This window comes from Erithacus rubecula, assembly GCF_903797595.1.
Source record: "Erithacus rubecula genome assembly, chromosome: 11".
NCBI lineage: Eukaryota > Metazoa > Chordata > Aves > Passeriformes > Muscicapidae > Erithacus > Erithacus rubecula.
In genome coordinates, this window is record NC_136663.1 from 2991274 (window position 1) to 3005741 (window position 14468).

At 42.1% G+C, this 14468-nt stretch overlaps 1 long non-coding RNA gene across 1 annotated transcript; it reads left to right on the top strand.

Annotated features, from left to right (window-relative positions):
• The first annotated feature begins 5042 nt into the window (after window positions 1-5042).
• LOC306806672 lies at window positions 5043-7471 on the top strand. Its single transcript, XR_013775523.1, has 3 exons — window positions 5043-5179; window positions 5785-5982; window positions 7309-7471. It is a non-coding gene; the product is annotated as an uncharacterized lncRNA (long non-coding RNA).
• Window positions 7472-14468: the final 6997 nt, after the last annotated feature.

Sequence of the window (14468 nt, forward strand, 5' to 3'; positions counted from 1 at the left end):
ATTTCAGATGAAAGATGTTTCTTTCTGTCACTCCTTCCCATGGAAATCTCTCACTACCCACCTGATTGGGGAAGTTGTACCCATCACATTTTTCTTTTTTTTTTTCTGGAACTTTCTGTTTTATTTGCCATCAGTGATACAGAATTTTGTGAGTGGGTTTCCTGCCAGGAGATCAGAATAAATATCATGTTAAATGGTTCAGCTAAAATGTTTTATCCCATATTTTCAGGGATTGGGAGTGTATATTCCTGTCTCAGCAGAGGAGGTAGGATCTAGCTGGGAGGAAGGTAGGTTTTGAAAAGTCTTGTAGTTATAAATAGTCATTTGAATACATCCTAAAAGATCACTTCCAAACTGAGAAAAATAACAGATCTTTTTCTTAAACTCAGAAGAATGTGTACAGATTTCTTTGGTCTGATCTCATTTAACATACAAGCAGAAAAAACACCAAGATAGAGCTAAACAAGAATTCCCAGCACTTTTTTTTTATTTTCTAGGGTTTTTTTTTTTTACCATTTACCCAATGTAAATCCTCTTTTCACAGGGCTGCTCTGTGTGAACTCCTGGTGCTCTGTAACACACACACCCCACAAACAGACTCCAGGTGACCTCAAAAAGTGTCTCAGTGCCTTGGTTTAGTTTAGGGTTGCCAATTTTAATATACTCAATTTTTGTTGTGAGATAGGATTAGGAGCAAGAACAAGGCAGGCTTAAAACTTAAAAGGGTATAAAGAAGAAATTTATTGACAACACAGAGAAAATATTGGGAATAAGATTTTCAGATCACTCCCTCCTGCCCCCCACCTTTCACATTTCAACAACATATAGAGACACTTCAGTCAGTCTTTTACTTAAATAATCATTTCAGATTACTTCAGATAGAGGGGTTTTTTCTTGTTTTGGCTATAGAGATTTTTTTTTCCAAGAGAAAAATAAAGTTCTCTTATGGCTTCACTTTCACAATTTGCATCTGCTTGAGAAAAATCTGCAAATTGTGAAACTCCTCCTATTCACAGTCTTCTTGTGTTTGTGGGCAAAGTAACTTCTCTAGTTGGTCTTCCAAGCTATCAATTATTAAATCAAGCTCCAATTAGTTCCATCAACTCACAACAAAAGTTCTCATAAAGAAAAACCTCTGTGTATATTCTCCTCCTAGGTAACTTCCATACAAACCCAGCACACTCAATAAATAGCTATTTTCCAAAATGCTGAGCTCACAGAGATTCCTGGGAGTCACCCACAGCTCCTTGGGGCTGCTCTGACCCTTTAAAACCCAAAAAAAGCAGGAGGAGGGAGAGCTGTTTGTCAGAGCTGCTCCTGCTCTCTGAGGTCACCAGGACAAGTCTCTTGATGAATTGAATTACAGATTTGCCACAAATCTGTAATTTCCATTTTAGCCAATGCTCTATTTAGCCTGTTACTCCCAGTGTGACACCTCCTTTGCCTTCCTCCCCAAACCTTTTTAAAGCTGTGTTTTAATTCTGTTTTTCTGCTCCTCACTCATTTTGTGATGCTGACTGACAGCTGAGGCTCCCTGGCAAAGCTCCCCAAGCCTGCAGAGCAAATGTCAAATTACAGAGCTGGATGCACACCCTGACCAAATCAAACCATTGTTCTCAGCCATTCTCTGGTAAATTCCTAAATTGCAGCTGCCAGACTGAAAATTCTTCAATCCCTCTGAAGCACAATTGGAGAAATTGCTCCAGTTGGGGTATATAAAATGTGACTTTTGGAAGGCACTTAGGCAAGGGACTAAGAGCACATTACTTCAAGCTGAGGGTTGGACTTGATAACCTTGGAGCTCTTTCCCAGCACTAATGATTCTGTGACTTGATTCTGTGATTAGTTTTTCCCAAACTAATGATTCTGTGATTTGAAGACTCTATTGAACAAAGTTCAGCTTTTCTCCAGGTCTCTGAGAATCCCCTAGAACATATCCAAGAGGGTAAAATGAATATACTAATATTAGTAAAACAGTGAGTTAGAGCACATGTACAATGGAATAAAATAAATAACTGAGGTATGTTTTTATCCAACCCAGATCCATAAAGCCAGGGCTCTCCTGGGTAGAAGGAGATCATGCTGTTGAACAACATCAATTCTCCATTTTCTCCAAAACTCAGATTTTCTAACAAACTCCAGTAAATTCCTCTTTCTGATGTCTGGACACTTCAGTGATGTGCTGTTGGCTGCTGGCAAGTCCTACCCCAAGCTGTTCTGTACTTCCTGAAATTATTTTCTGTAATTATAAAACCAAAACAAATAAAATTTGCATTTCTCTGGACAGAACCTACAGTGGCCTAACATCTCCTCTCTAGTTCCTCAGGTCTGACTACAAGCAACCCAAAGTTCTTCCAGCCCTATTCCTCCTGCTGCTCCCTCCTCAGTGGTGCACACACCATCCCACCAGTTTCACCCCAAAACAGAGGAACCCTCAGGCAGAGCTGGGACCCCAGAGCTTTCCCAGTAAGTGCTGGGCTCTCCAGTCTGGTGGTTGTAGAAAGGAGACATTGATAAAGAGGAGCTAAGGTGGGAATCTCTTCCTCAGCTTTGAAGTGGATTTTGTTCTGCCTAATTTTATCCTCCAAAACTGGGGTGGAATATAAACAAAGTTCTGTTGTTTGGGGCCAGCTGTGGCTGGGGATTTGCCTCAGCCTTTGGGCACCAAACTGATGCAGTGGACACTGCTGAAGGCTCATGGAAAAATCCAGCCTGGATTTTTGGCTTTCTCAGCTCCAGCTCAGACCTTTGCCAGGCTGGAGAATTGTCTCAGAGACAAAACAAGAGAAGGAAGAAAGAACAACACAGATAAACACCTGGTGTTGACCACCAAGCTGTGTGAGCATCTTGTGATATTTTGCACAAAGCATGTTTTCAAAGAGGTGTTGCCTTCCTGGCCCAATGAGTCTTTTCTGCTTTGTTTTGCACAATCTATCTTATATAAATGCAATGCCTTTTCAATAAATCACTTCTTCCTGCTGCTTGGAAGGAGTTGTGAGTGTTGCTGCATTATTCACCATTCCTGATCAGGCAGCAACAATGGGCAGGTGGAAAATGAGCCCTAAAAAGGCTCTCCCAATATTTGAGCTAATTTATTAAACAGGGTGAGCTGTGCCAAACTCCACTTAACTGTGAATTCCCACAGCATTTCCCTGCTCCTGCATATGGTTCTGACTGGGGGGATTTCTGTAATAAGGTCAGAAATAAGAGAAAGTACAATGTCAAAACTTCAGGAGCTTTTACTGATTATTTTGTGTCTTTATCTCGCCTTTTTTTAAGCTTCCTTCTGACTCCTTCAAGTACCTTGGCTGGTGTGACATAGAGGAACATGATGTTCGAGGAGATCAGCTCCACTGCCCCCGAGTGAGGGAAGGTAAAGATCAAAAACACACTCTGACATTTCAACCCTGACTCAGTGGAGCCACAGAGCACATCCTTAAAGGGATGAGCTTAAATCATGGAGTTTGCCATTCTTCTGAAAAGGGGCAGGATTTCATCTCATAGTGCCCATGCTTACCTGGTTTTGGTTCTATTTTTAATCATTAGGAAATCATCTTCTGCAATTTCCAAAATTAAAAACAACTGCCTGAACTGCAAATTTAGAATTTTTAGTATTAAAATGGTGCTGATTATTTCTCTCAAAAGTTCATTAACATTTGACAGCTCAGTAGCCATGAGCCAAACAGCCAAACAAGAGAGCAAGAGGGAAACCCATTCCTGCAAACAGTGGCACTTATAATATTGTATTTCAAGACTGAATTGGCTCAATTACAATCTATAGACACACTCAGGAACAGATGGGTTTTAAAATCCAGTATTTGCATGTTTGGGAGTAAACAGTGGAAAATTTCCAGCCTGTCCTTGCTTCAGTCAGGAATTTGGAGATGTCCAAATGGAGATGTCTAAACATTTCATTAGGGCTTTAAGTCTCCAGTGTGTGTCTGTCTCAACACAAAGGAGGTTTGGAGGGGCTGCTGGTCACTGCTCTGGGAGCTGCAAACATTTTAATTTCTCAGAACAATCAAGGGCTATCTCACATCATGGCAAGGAACAAAAAGGATTTTTGAACCTATGAGCAACCCTTCAGAAAGAGTTTTCATTCTGAGCTGTAGCAGATCTGTCATTTACCAACCATGCACAAAATCATCACCACTGTAGATTGCTGGCTGAATTATGGGCCTGGAAATGGTAGAAAAATCTTCTCATTAATTTATGTCTCAGAAGCCTGGAAACTTACACACCTATAATATTATATATATTTCTTTATTACAGAATCTTCCCAGCAATATGTGTATATATTCTTCCAGCAAGTGTCTATGTGCCAGTTCTGTATCCCATCCTCAAACTCTAAATCTTTTTCTCTGACCAGGGCCCTCAGAAGAAGAGCTGTTTTTCAGAAAAGAAGAACATGTTCTGAAAAAAAGAAAACAAGTAACTGACAAAGAGAAATGGGAAAAGAGGCTGCAAGAGAACTGGGAAAACTGTGCTGTAAAACTTCCTCATTAACACTTTGGGCTGTAGCTGTAAAGGAGCCAAATAATGATGTGCTGGCTGCTCACTGCATTTAATAGGTTTAAACCTGTGACAAGGAAGGTGTCCCTGGCTATGGCAGAGGGTGGAATTGGGTGAATTTTAAACTCCCTGCCAACCCAGACCATTCTGTGAGGGCTCTGTGAATATTTACACCTGGCTGCTGCTCAGCCCTTTGGTGCCAGATGAGTTTAGAAGCCAAAGCAATCAGCCAGGATCCCTTGGTCCTGCTCCCTCCCACACACTGCTAACCCCACTCATGGAGGAGGGGGAGATGCACTCTAAAATTCATGCTTGAGAGATGGTTTCTTTCTGCCTTTCAAAGAATTAAGGAGTCCATCACTGAGGTGAATTTGCCACTCACTTATGGTACCACCAATATGAGCAGCAGCATAAAATGTATTCTCGTTTTATTTACCTCTGACTAATTCTATATTTAATGATATTCTATTAGAAAGCAAGGGAAACAAATAAAAAAGTGATTAATCTTATTTTTCCCTTCCCAGGAGCTGAACCTTTCCTTCCAGGACCTGGGTGATCTTTACCAGGTGGAAAACTTCAAAAGAATCCTCCAAAGGTTAATTCGGGTGGAAAAGCTGTGGCTGGTGGACAATTCTTTGACAGACCTAAGTGCCATAAGGTTGCCAAGGTAGACAGAATGTCCCATTTCTATTTTTATATAGAAACCAAAATCACAGAATTTTATCACAGAAATCAAAGTTTTCCTGAAGCGGCAGCTGGGCAGGATCTTGGGGGTGTTGGATTGATATTCCATCAGTTTGTTGCTGTTCTGAGTTCATGTCACCATCCCCAGGCTGAAAAACCCAGTGAGGAGATCAGATGATGTCCCCTTTAATCCTGGGGAATAATTAATGAGTCTTGTCAGCTTCAGGGAGATCAAAAGGGGAAATTGTTGAACACAAGAGGAATCTCTGTGCAGAGATGGTGGGACATAACTCAAAGAGAGAGGCCAAGCATGACCATGAAACTATAAATTTATTTTACCATCCACCTGCTGCTACTCTGCTTCTGTGTATTTAAGTGTATGGAGAGTTGTGGTATTGAGAGCAGAAATAATGATGCATCTGTTGTGCAATATAAAGGAATTATGGAATATAAAGTGTGGGGATCAGGTCTGGCAGTCCATGATGAGGCAAAAACAGCACAAATGTAAAACCAGTGTGTAAAACCCATCCCTGTTTAGGGATCCTGTCCCAGATGTCATTGTGATGCCATACACTTTGTACTTTACAGATGCAGAGAGCTAAATGCAAATAAAAACCACTTTACATCCTTCAAACAGCTGCCAAAGATCCCCCAGATTCAGCACTTATCTCTTGCTGAAAATAACATCACGACCCTAAGTGGGATTTCAGACTTCAGACACACTCCACTGGAATCCCTGATCCTCAAGAGGAATCCCTGTGAGTTCCAGGAAAAATACAGACAACTGTAAGTCTGCCCCTCTTGAGCCTAACAAAAGTGATAAAAACACAAAAAACAAATGTTTGCCAGAGCTTTAAAGGAATAGGGTCTCAAATCCAACAAGCTCTCTAAAAGAGCTTTTCATTTTCCCTTAGTTTCTGAAATGCCCCAGGAATGTGGGTTAGTGAGCTATTATGTGCTAAAAGCCCCAAAATATCCAGAAACTGCCTGTGATGCTTTTGAATGGCATGACTGGCAGCTCTGGAGCTGAGCTAAGCCCGTGGATCAGGTTTACAGGCAGTGAGCAGATAAATTAAATTCCCTTTTATTAATAGAAGCTACCTGTTACTCCATCTCTCATCTCACTGCATCCTTGGTGGGTCTGCAAGGAGCCCAAATTGCATTACATGTCAGAGATGGAATCAGGAGCATGTCTTGGAAGGCAGGAGCAACTTCAGGGGAAAATTAAGTTCCCTTCATTTGATTTTTCTGGATTCCCCCTGTTCTTGTGTCAGCCCCTCAGTGAAAGTTGTGCTGCAGGCTCTGGGATATTCAACAGAGCAGCCTCAGACCCTGGGGGTGGAAATTCTAATCCAGGACATCAAAATCCAAGAAAATCCAGGAGAATAAAATCTATTCTCAGTCTCACTGCTAGAAAATCTGCATGGTTTTTTTTTCCCCCACTACAAACACAGCCAGGTGTTGATGTTTTAAAGATAAACTTTTCAGAGTGTGTCTGAAATGGGACACATCTCCTCCCATCACTGCCTGGGAGGGGGGAAAAAGACAGGAGAAGTAAAAAAGAAGTGTTTAATGAAAATTTCTGAATTTTCAAAATGTTTCATCCCTTTGGTCTTGTGGGCATCCCTTTGGCAATGTGGTGCTGCTGCTTTCTAGGCAGATACCAGCATGGAAGGGGAAAAGTAAACTTTAAATTATGGATTTCACTTCTTATTTGCATATCTAAAAGTCCAGGAGAACAAAAGCAGAAAATCACCTTTTAACAATTCCTAATTGTGTTTCTGCTCTCAGTCTTAGGGCAATTAAATATTGGTACTTTTTGATATAACCCTGGTATTATTCTGGTTCATTCAGTGTTGGAAGACAGATTCTTGAAGTGCTTTATTGAGTCTGATGATATAAAAGTGGTACAATTGAGTGAAATCTGAGAGTTTTAATTAGCTCTTTATCAGATAAATTCTGCAACAAATGAAAAATCAAGACTTCCAATAACCCAAATCTATTTTAGATATGTTTGAATCCACTGTTTCTTTTTTATCAGTGCCTGTTTTGTTGTCAACATTTCCCAAGATTATTTTTCTCAATTTCTATTTTTCCTTTTGTCTCTTTAAGTGTATTCTCCAATTTGCCAAACCTGAAAATACTGGATGGTATCCCAAAACTGCCAGAGGACTGTTCACCCCCTGATGTCAGGTTTTTTTACAGAATCTGCACTATACTCTAGCACTGTATTTTTGTGGGATCACAACTGTGCTACAACCACCTTGCTCCAAAGAGACAAATCCTGCTTATGGAAGTTCTATTATTATTTTTTTTTTTACTGGACAAAGAGACATTGAAACAGAAATAAAACATTTTTGAGTGCATTTGTGATACCAATATGGATATGAGTACATAAATAATGCATATACTGAATATCATGAGTTTGGTGTATTAAAAACTGTGTGATTTTTCTCATCCAGGAACTCTGTGTTGACAACTACTCACAATTATTGACTCCCACTGCATTTAATTAGAACATATCCAAGCTCAGACCCCAAAATCATTGTGGAATGAACATCCAAACAAGGGATGAACATCCAAAGAAAAGGAAAACAAATCCCACAGCTGAATAAAAAGCCCCATCAATGTCCAAGTTCTCTTTAATGAGATTTGTACATGGGAAAAGCTGAATCAGTCTGACCCTTAGAAATTAAAAAAAAAATAAAGACAATAAAAAAGATTTTGCTCTGGAGTTTGGTGTGGCCAGAGAGCACTGGGGAGGCAAATCAAGAAAAGGAAAGGTCTTTTGTCTCACTGCTGGCATTATTTGGGGATGTCCTGCTGCTTAATAGAGGCTCCTCAAAGCAAAGCCACAGGAGGAGAGACCTGTGGGAGCTGCCAAGGGAATTGCAAAGGCTCCCAGGATTTCTGGATGCAATTACCTCTGAGAGGTGTCTGTCCTTGCCTTTGATTGATTTTCTGCCCAGTCTTGGGGGTTTTTATCCCAAGCAGCACACAAACAGCTGTGCCACCACCAGAGCAGGAGCCCTGGAATTGGAAATGAAGCCAGTTAAGGGAATTGCCTGGTTGCAATAAATCCTCTGCTGCAGGGAGGAGTGAGAACTCAGCCCTCTGCAGGGCCAAGGCTCAGCAGCACCAGTGCCACAGCAGCTCTGCTCAACATCTGTACTGCACCCAGGGAAATCAGCAGCTGGGAAAGTCTCCAGGCTCTCCCTTAGGGATGTCCTTGCCTCTCCCACAGCTCAGCAGCCAAAGCAGGTGATTAAAATATTGCACTAATGAAATAATAAGGTTTTAAATGTGTTGCAGGGTCTGGCTCAGGGGATTTTCTATAGCTGTGACAGGAAAAGGCAGTGGAGCACTGCAAGGAGCTGTCAGCTTGATGGTGACCCTCAGGAAATAATCTTGAATTTCAGAGAAGCAGAGCAGTGTTTACACACTCACAGGATCCACCCCAGCACTGGGAACAGAGCAGACTGTGACAAACCCCTCCATAAACACCCCCAGCATCAGGAGGGAAATTCAGCAGCACCCTGCAAAGAGCTTTTACAGGTTCAGAGAGAGTTGTGTGGTTTATTCAAAAACAACAACACAGGCAGAGCTTTGAAACAGGGACACAGAACATCAGGCAGGATCTTATGATGTGCTTGGAACTTTTCTGTGCCCCAGCACTGCCAGGCTGAGCTCAGGGAATTCACCAAAAAGTTATTTAATCCATAGTAATGTGGAAATTTGGGGTGGTGCTGTACATGGCAAACCGCCCCAGAGAGCAGGAATCTTTGCTGTAGAGGGGATGGGAACAGAAAATAAAAGTTTCTTATGGACTGAGGATAGTCTAGAAATGAATCCAGATACTCTAGAACACATTATCATTATAAAGAACCCCTGTTGTCCCTGGAAGTGGAAGGTTGGACACAAAGCATTAAATATATTCCTTCCATCTGAGGACATGTGTGAGGCAATCCTTTGACAGACCTAAGAGCCATAAGGTTGCCAAGGCAGACAGAATGTCCCATTTCTATTTTTATATAGAAATCACAATTTTCCTGAAGTGGCAGCTGGAGCAGGACCTTGGGAACTGCCAGACCTGCTCTTGGGGGCTGTTGGATTGAGAATCATGTTTATTGCTCTTCTGAATTCATGCCACCAGACCCCCAGGGGTATTAAAGCAGCCCTGCTGAAATCACAGCACCCAGAACTCAAGCACTGAGCTCTGTTCCCAGAACCCAGCACCAGAAAGGGAGGCTGAGGTGGGAAATTGCTCCAGTCCCATGGGCAGATGTTTCAGCTCCTGGTAAGGTCACCCCCAGCTCTTGCAGCTGTAATTAGAAATTCTGGAGTCTCTCCTGGGAACAGGGGCTCTGCTGCTTGCACCTGAGTGCTGGGTCAGCCAAAGGCACTGACACTGATTTATTCTTTCCAAACAGGAAGTTGGTTCTGCTCTCATAATTTTTCATTTCATTATTTTAATGCTCTGGCTCTGGGATCCCAGGGAAATATGAGGTAATTCTGGGGAACATTGCTGATTTTATTTAAAGTGCATCCAGGAGCAAGAATGTGCTGGTGATGTTTGAGTGGTGCTGCAGAGAGATTTAAAGATCAGAGAAGCACAGAATGGTTTAGGTTGGAAGGGAGAGAAAAGCCCATTTCATTCAATCCCCTCAATGGCCTTGGACATTTCCAGGGATCCAAGGGCAGCCACAGCTTCTCTGGGAAATCTGTGCCAGGGCTTCCCCATCCTCATGGGGAAGAATTCCTTCCATCCATTCTGAAATGTAAAATAACAGCTGCCACAGGTGAGCTCTGTACCAAAGTGGCATGAAATCAATTTCCAATTACTTACAAAGATTCCTTTGTACCTGACATTTCATGAAAACTTAGCAAGGTGCTCCCAAAATCTTGCTTAACATCCTCAGGCAGGTCCAAGGCTGATGAGCCCAAACCTGTCTAATTTATCTGTCTTTTCACTTCTCATTATGTCTAAATCTCCCAATACAAATTAGAAAAGTTTGAATAGAAAAATTTTAGCAATATCAAATAAAAAAAACCAGATTAACTAAAGTAATAGAAAGAAAATAAAGTTTTTCATTCAATTCTTTATTATGATCCCAGGAATTTCAGAGCAGAGTTTAAAAGATCTGTAATTATTACAGTTCAGGGGTCATGGAACTAAAGTTGTAGCAGAGAATAAACCATCAAGTATTGATAAGCATTTCAAAAACCATCTGCTCACACACCTCACCTTGCAGGACATGAAGGACAAACACTACTGTTCCAAATTATTTAAATCACTCAGGAAAAGAAAGGTTTTGAGGCAATTTCCTTCCCCAGGACTGTTCATTGCAGCTCTGAGTGTGTGTGAACACAGCAAAGAGGAGAGCAGGGGATTCCCATGAGAAATGAGTTCTTTCAGTGTCTCACTCTGGGTTTCAGAGGCTGGGAGTGCACCAGGGGCAAAGCAGGTAATTCCCCCTCTGGAATTTCAATGCTGTCCTGGGCTGCAATACAGGATGTGGCCAGAAATGTGTATTCTGTCCCCATCTGTTAACCCAGGCAGTGACCCTTATCTCTGTGGCACATATTATCTGCTAATGGGCCATCTTTAAACCAGCTGGGGCAACCTTCTTTATCTTTCCACACCCCATCCTCCCTCCAGGAGATATCACCTGTTAATGGGCCATTGTTAAAAACTGGGTGTGGCAGTGAATCTTATCCCTGTGAGATATCTCCTGTTAATGGGCCATTGTTTAAAACTGGGTGTGGCAGTGAATCTTATCCCTGTGTGAGATATCTCCTGCTAATGGGCATCTTTAAACCAGCTGGGGCAATCATCTTTATCTTCCCACAGCCCATCCTCCCTCCAGCAGATATCTCCTGTTCATGGCCATTGAGTCCCAGTGCATGGCTGATAAAATTCCATCATCCCACTGGGAGATGCTCCAGCCAGGGCAGGAGCCAAGCCTTTCCTACCCAGATAAAAAATCAGATTTTGGATACCAAGGCACCTTCTTCCCACTGGATTCCAGAGGAAAACCTGACCCTTCCACATCATCCCTGGACCTTCAGAGGAAACTGCACCTTCTCCAGGAGCACTGCTCCAGCTGAGCCACATCTGCCCCTGCAGGAGGATGCAGCACCATGGAATGGGACTGTGCCACCACCCTGACTGACTGACTGTGTCAGCTTGGATTCTGACTCTGGCAGGGTTTGGGATTGTTCTTTGTAATACTGCATTTCTATTTTAATTTTCCTAGTAAAAAATTGTTATTCCTAATTCCCCTAATTTTGCCTGAAAGCCCCTTAACTTCAAAATTATACTAATAATTTAAAAGAAAGGAGTTTACATTCTCCATTTCAAAGAGAAGCTTCTGCCTTTATTGGCAGACACCTGTCCTTCAAACCAAGACAAATGCAAATCATTCCACCCCAAATTCCCAGACTGCTGTGGGTTCAATAATTTGTTGGTGAATTCCCTGAGCTCAGCCTGCAGTGCTGGGGCACAGAGCAGCCCCAAGTACATCACAAGAGCCTGCTGGGTGCTGTGTCCATGAGAAATGCCTGGCACAGCATTTGGGACGTGCTGAGGGTGCTGTGCTCAGTCCCAGCTGAGCCCTCTCCCTTTCCCCAGAGAACCTGAATCTGAATATATCAGACTGTGCTCATTTATTTCACCATTTCCTTCCTGTCTGATTAAAATCAAATTCCTCCTGGTCTGTCCAATGCAGCTTTCAGTCATCACCAGTTAATTTTTGCTGTTCAATAAAGCATTTTCAGCATTTTTGATGATTTCCTTGCTATCAATACCAAAAGGGAAAATGAATTTGTTGAATATGCTGACACTCTGATCCATTTGGATACATGTACTGGACATGCAGAGGCACATGGCAGGAAGCAGGGTGGAAATAAACTATTAAGATATCCCAGATCACTCATTTTTCATTTGCAATCTATCATTCCAGACAGATTTGTGTTGGAATTGCCAGGTACACACTACATAATGCAATTGAAAACCCTGAAGAAAAGGAAAGAAGTCCATCAAAAACAAATGCTATGGATAAAAACAGCCTTAAAATAAAAGTGATACCCTAAACAGGGATGAGAGAAGCTTGGACAGTAATAATGTGGGAATAGCTGATGGAAATTCCTTTGCTCTTGGTGTATGGAACCCAAAGCTGAATCCAGCCTTCCTCCTTACATTGTTTTAATTAGGTTGCAGTTAATCTCTTCCTTCCAAACTGTTTTCCTCACTTTCCTGGAGGTGCATCCTTTAATTGGTGCTGGGGCTGCAGTGTGCTGCTTGCAGGAGAGCCAAGGTGCAGTTCCAGAGAGGAGGAACCCCCCAGATATTCTCAGTGATTCTCAGCTCCTGTCCTTCCCTGGAGCTGAGCTGGGACCAGGCTCATTCTGAGCCACAGCTCAGCACCAATTTTAGCTACTCCCTGCTCTCCTCTTCTTCATTTCACTGCATAATCCTGTTTGAACAAACCCCATCACTGGAAGATATTCCCAGAATTAGGGGCTCATCTATTTGAGAGATGCCTGTCTGAGCACTGGGAGCTGTCACAGCCATTAATACTATCCCAGATGGAATAATTGGAATAATCTGATCTGAACAATCCAACAATGAGAGCTGCAGAGAGCAGAGCAGCCACAGAACCCTGGCCAGTGAGCTGAAGTGCAGCTGCCAGAAGTTCAAATAAATTAGGGGAAAAAAACCCTGTGTTTTATTCAGTGGAATGAACTACAGCCAAAAGAAACAGATTCCACAGGGAAATGCTGAACTTTTTGACAATAATAACCAGCTGCAATTTGTCTCTCTTTCTTCCTTGAGCCGTTCTGGGTCTCTTGGTTGGTGAGTTTTTGCTGGAAGTTGTACCCAGCAGGGCTGAAAGAGCCCACCTGAGGGAGCTGGCCCTAGGTCTTGGCTTTAAAGTGCCTTTTTTCCTCTTTGTGCTAATTTTTTGGGTTGTGCAAATCACTCTCCAGTGCCTCAAATAATTCCATTCCAAAGGATTTCTAAAAAGGATAACATCCCCTCATTATGGAGCTCTTTAAAATCACCTGGATGTTCATGTTAAAGATCTCTTGGAGTCACAATGTGCTGGTTCTGTGCAGAGGGACTCCCAAAACTCTCTGTGGGGCTGAGCACACTCAGGGCACCCCACACATCCCTCCCAGGCTCTTTCTGCTGGGCTCTGCTTAACCATTTCCTCCTAAAAATTAGGAAATTCAAAATTTCCCACCTATATTTACACCTTCAGATGAAGCCCAAAGGATATTTTCACTCACTCAACAGGTATTTATTTACCCAGCATTTCCCCCAGATGGAATAATATCCAGCACAGCTTTTTCATCCCCTTAGCTGAATTTCAGCCCTTCATTCCAGGCTGTTATATACAGAGGGAAATTGCTCTCATAATCAGTTTTTGAGGGCTTTTGTTGCTAAGTTTTTGTTATATGATGGAGAGTCAATGCTGCTTTAACATGACACAATGTCTCAGCTCCTAATCCTTTCACAAGGAAGCAAATATATTTTACTTTCTTGAGAGATAACAGAAATCCTGCTTAAAAATACAAAGCAAAGCCAAACAACAAGAGCAGAATTCGTGTACAATGGAATTGCATGAGCAGCACTGAGGAAGAATTTCAAAGGCAGTGAAACCTCTCCACAAAGGTAACTCCAGCCACTGCCTGCAGGAATGGTTTAAAAGTATTTCCACGAGTTTTTTTCTCTCTTTTCTTTGACCTTTAGTGCAAGGCCATCTGTTCTGAGCTGCTGATTCTTGTGGTGCCTTGAGTGGCTGCCTCAAATTGGCTTCAGAGTGGATAATAAGGACTAAAACCTGTTGGTTTAAACATTTTTAAACCATCCCTCTTCCAGATAAAGGTTGCAATAACTAGTTTAGTCCCTGAAGGAACAAGTCTATTAGTCCTTTGATAGATAATTTAATTCCTGATAATTTATTGTGCTGGCTGGGTTGGGAAAACAGATTCAAAAGGCTTTTTGGAGGATAATAAGAAATCATCAGGGGAACTCAAACACTGTGGAAAAGGAAAATAGTGGAAAGGTGAGGCTGGAAGTGCCTCCTTGATGTGGGATTTTGGCAGCTTGAAGGGGAATCTGGAGGCAAGTGCAGTGTCTGGGGAGGGGGTAAGTGAAGAACCTGGCTTGAGGGAAAAAAAAGTTTTTTAGGTTAGTTCTCTCAGTGTTTTGGTAATTCCTTCTTTTCACTGTTAGATATAAAGGTGATGAATTAGGGGGCAATGGT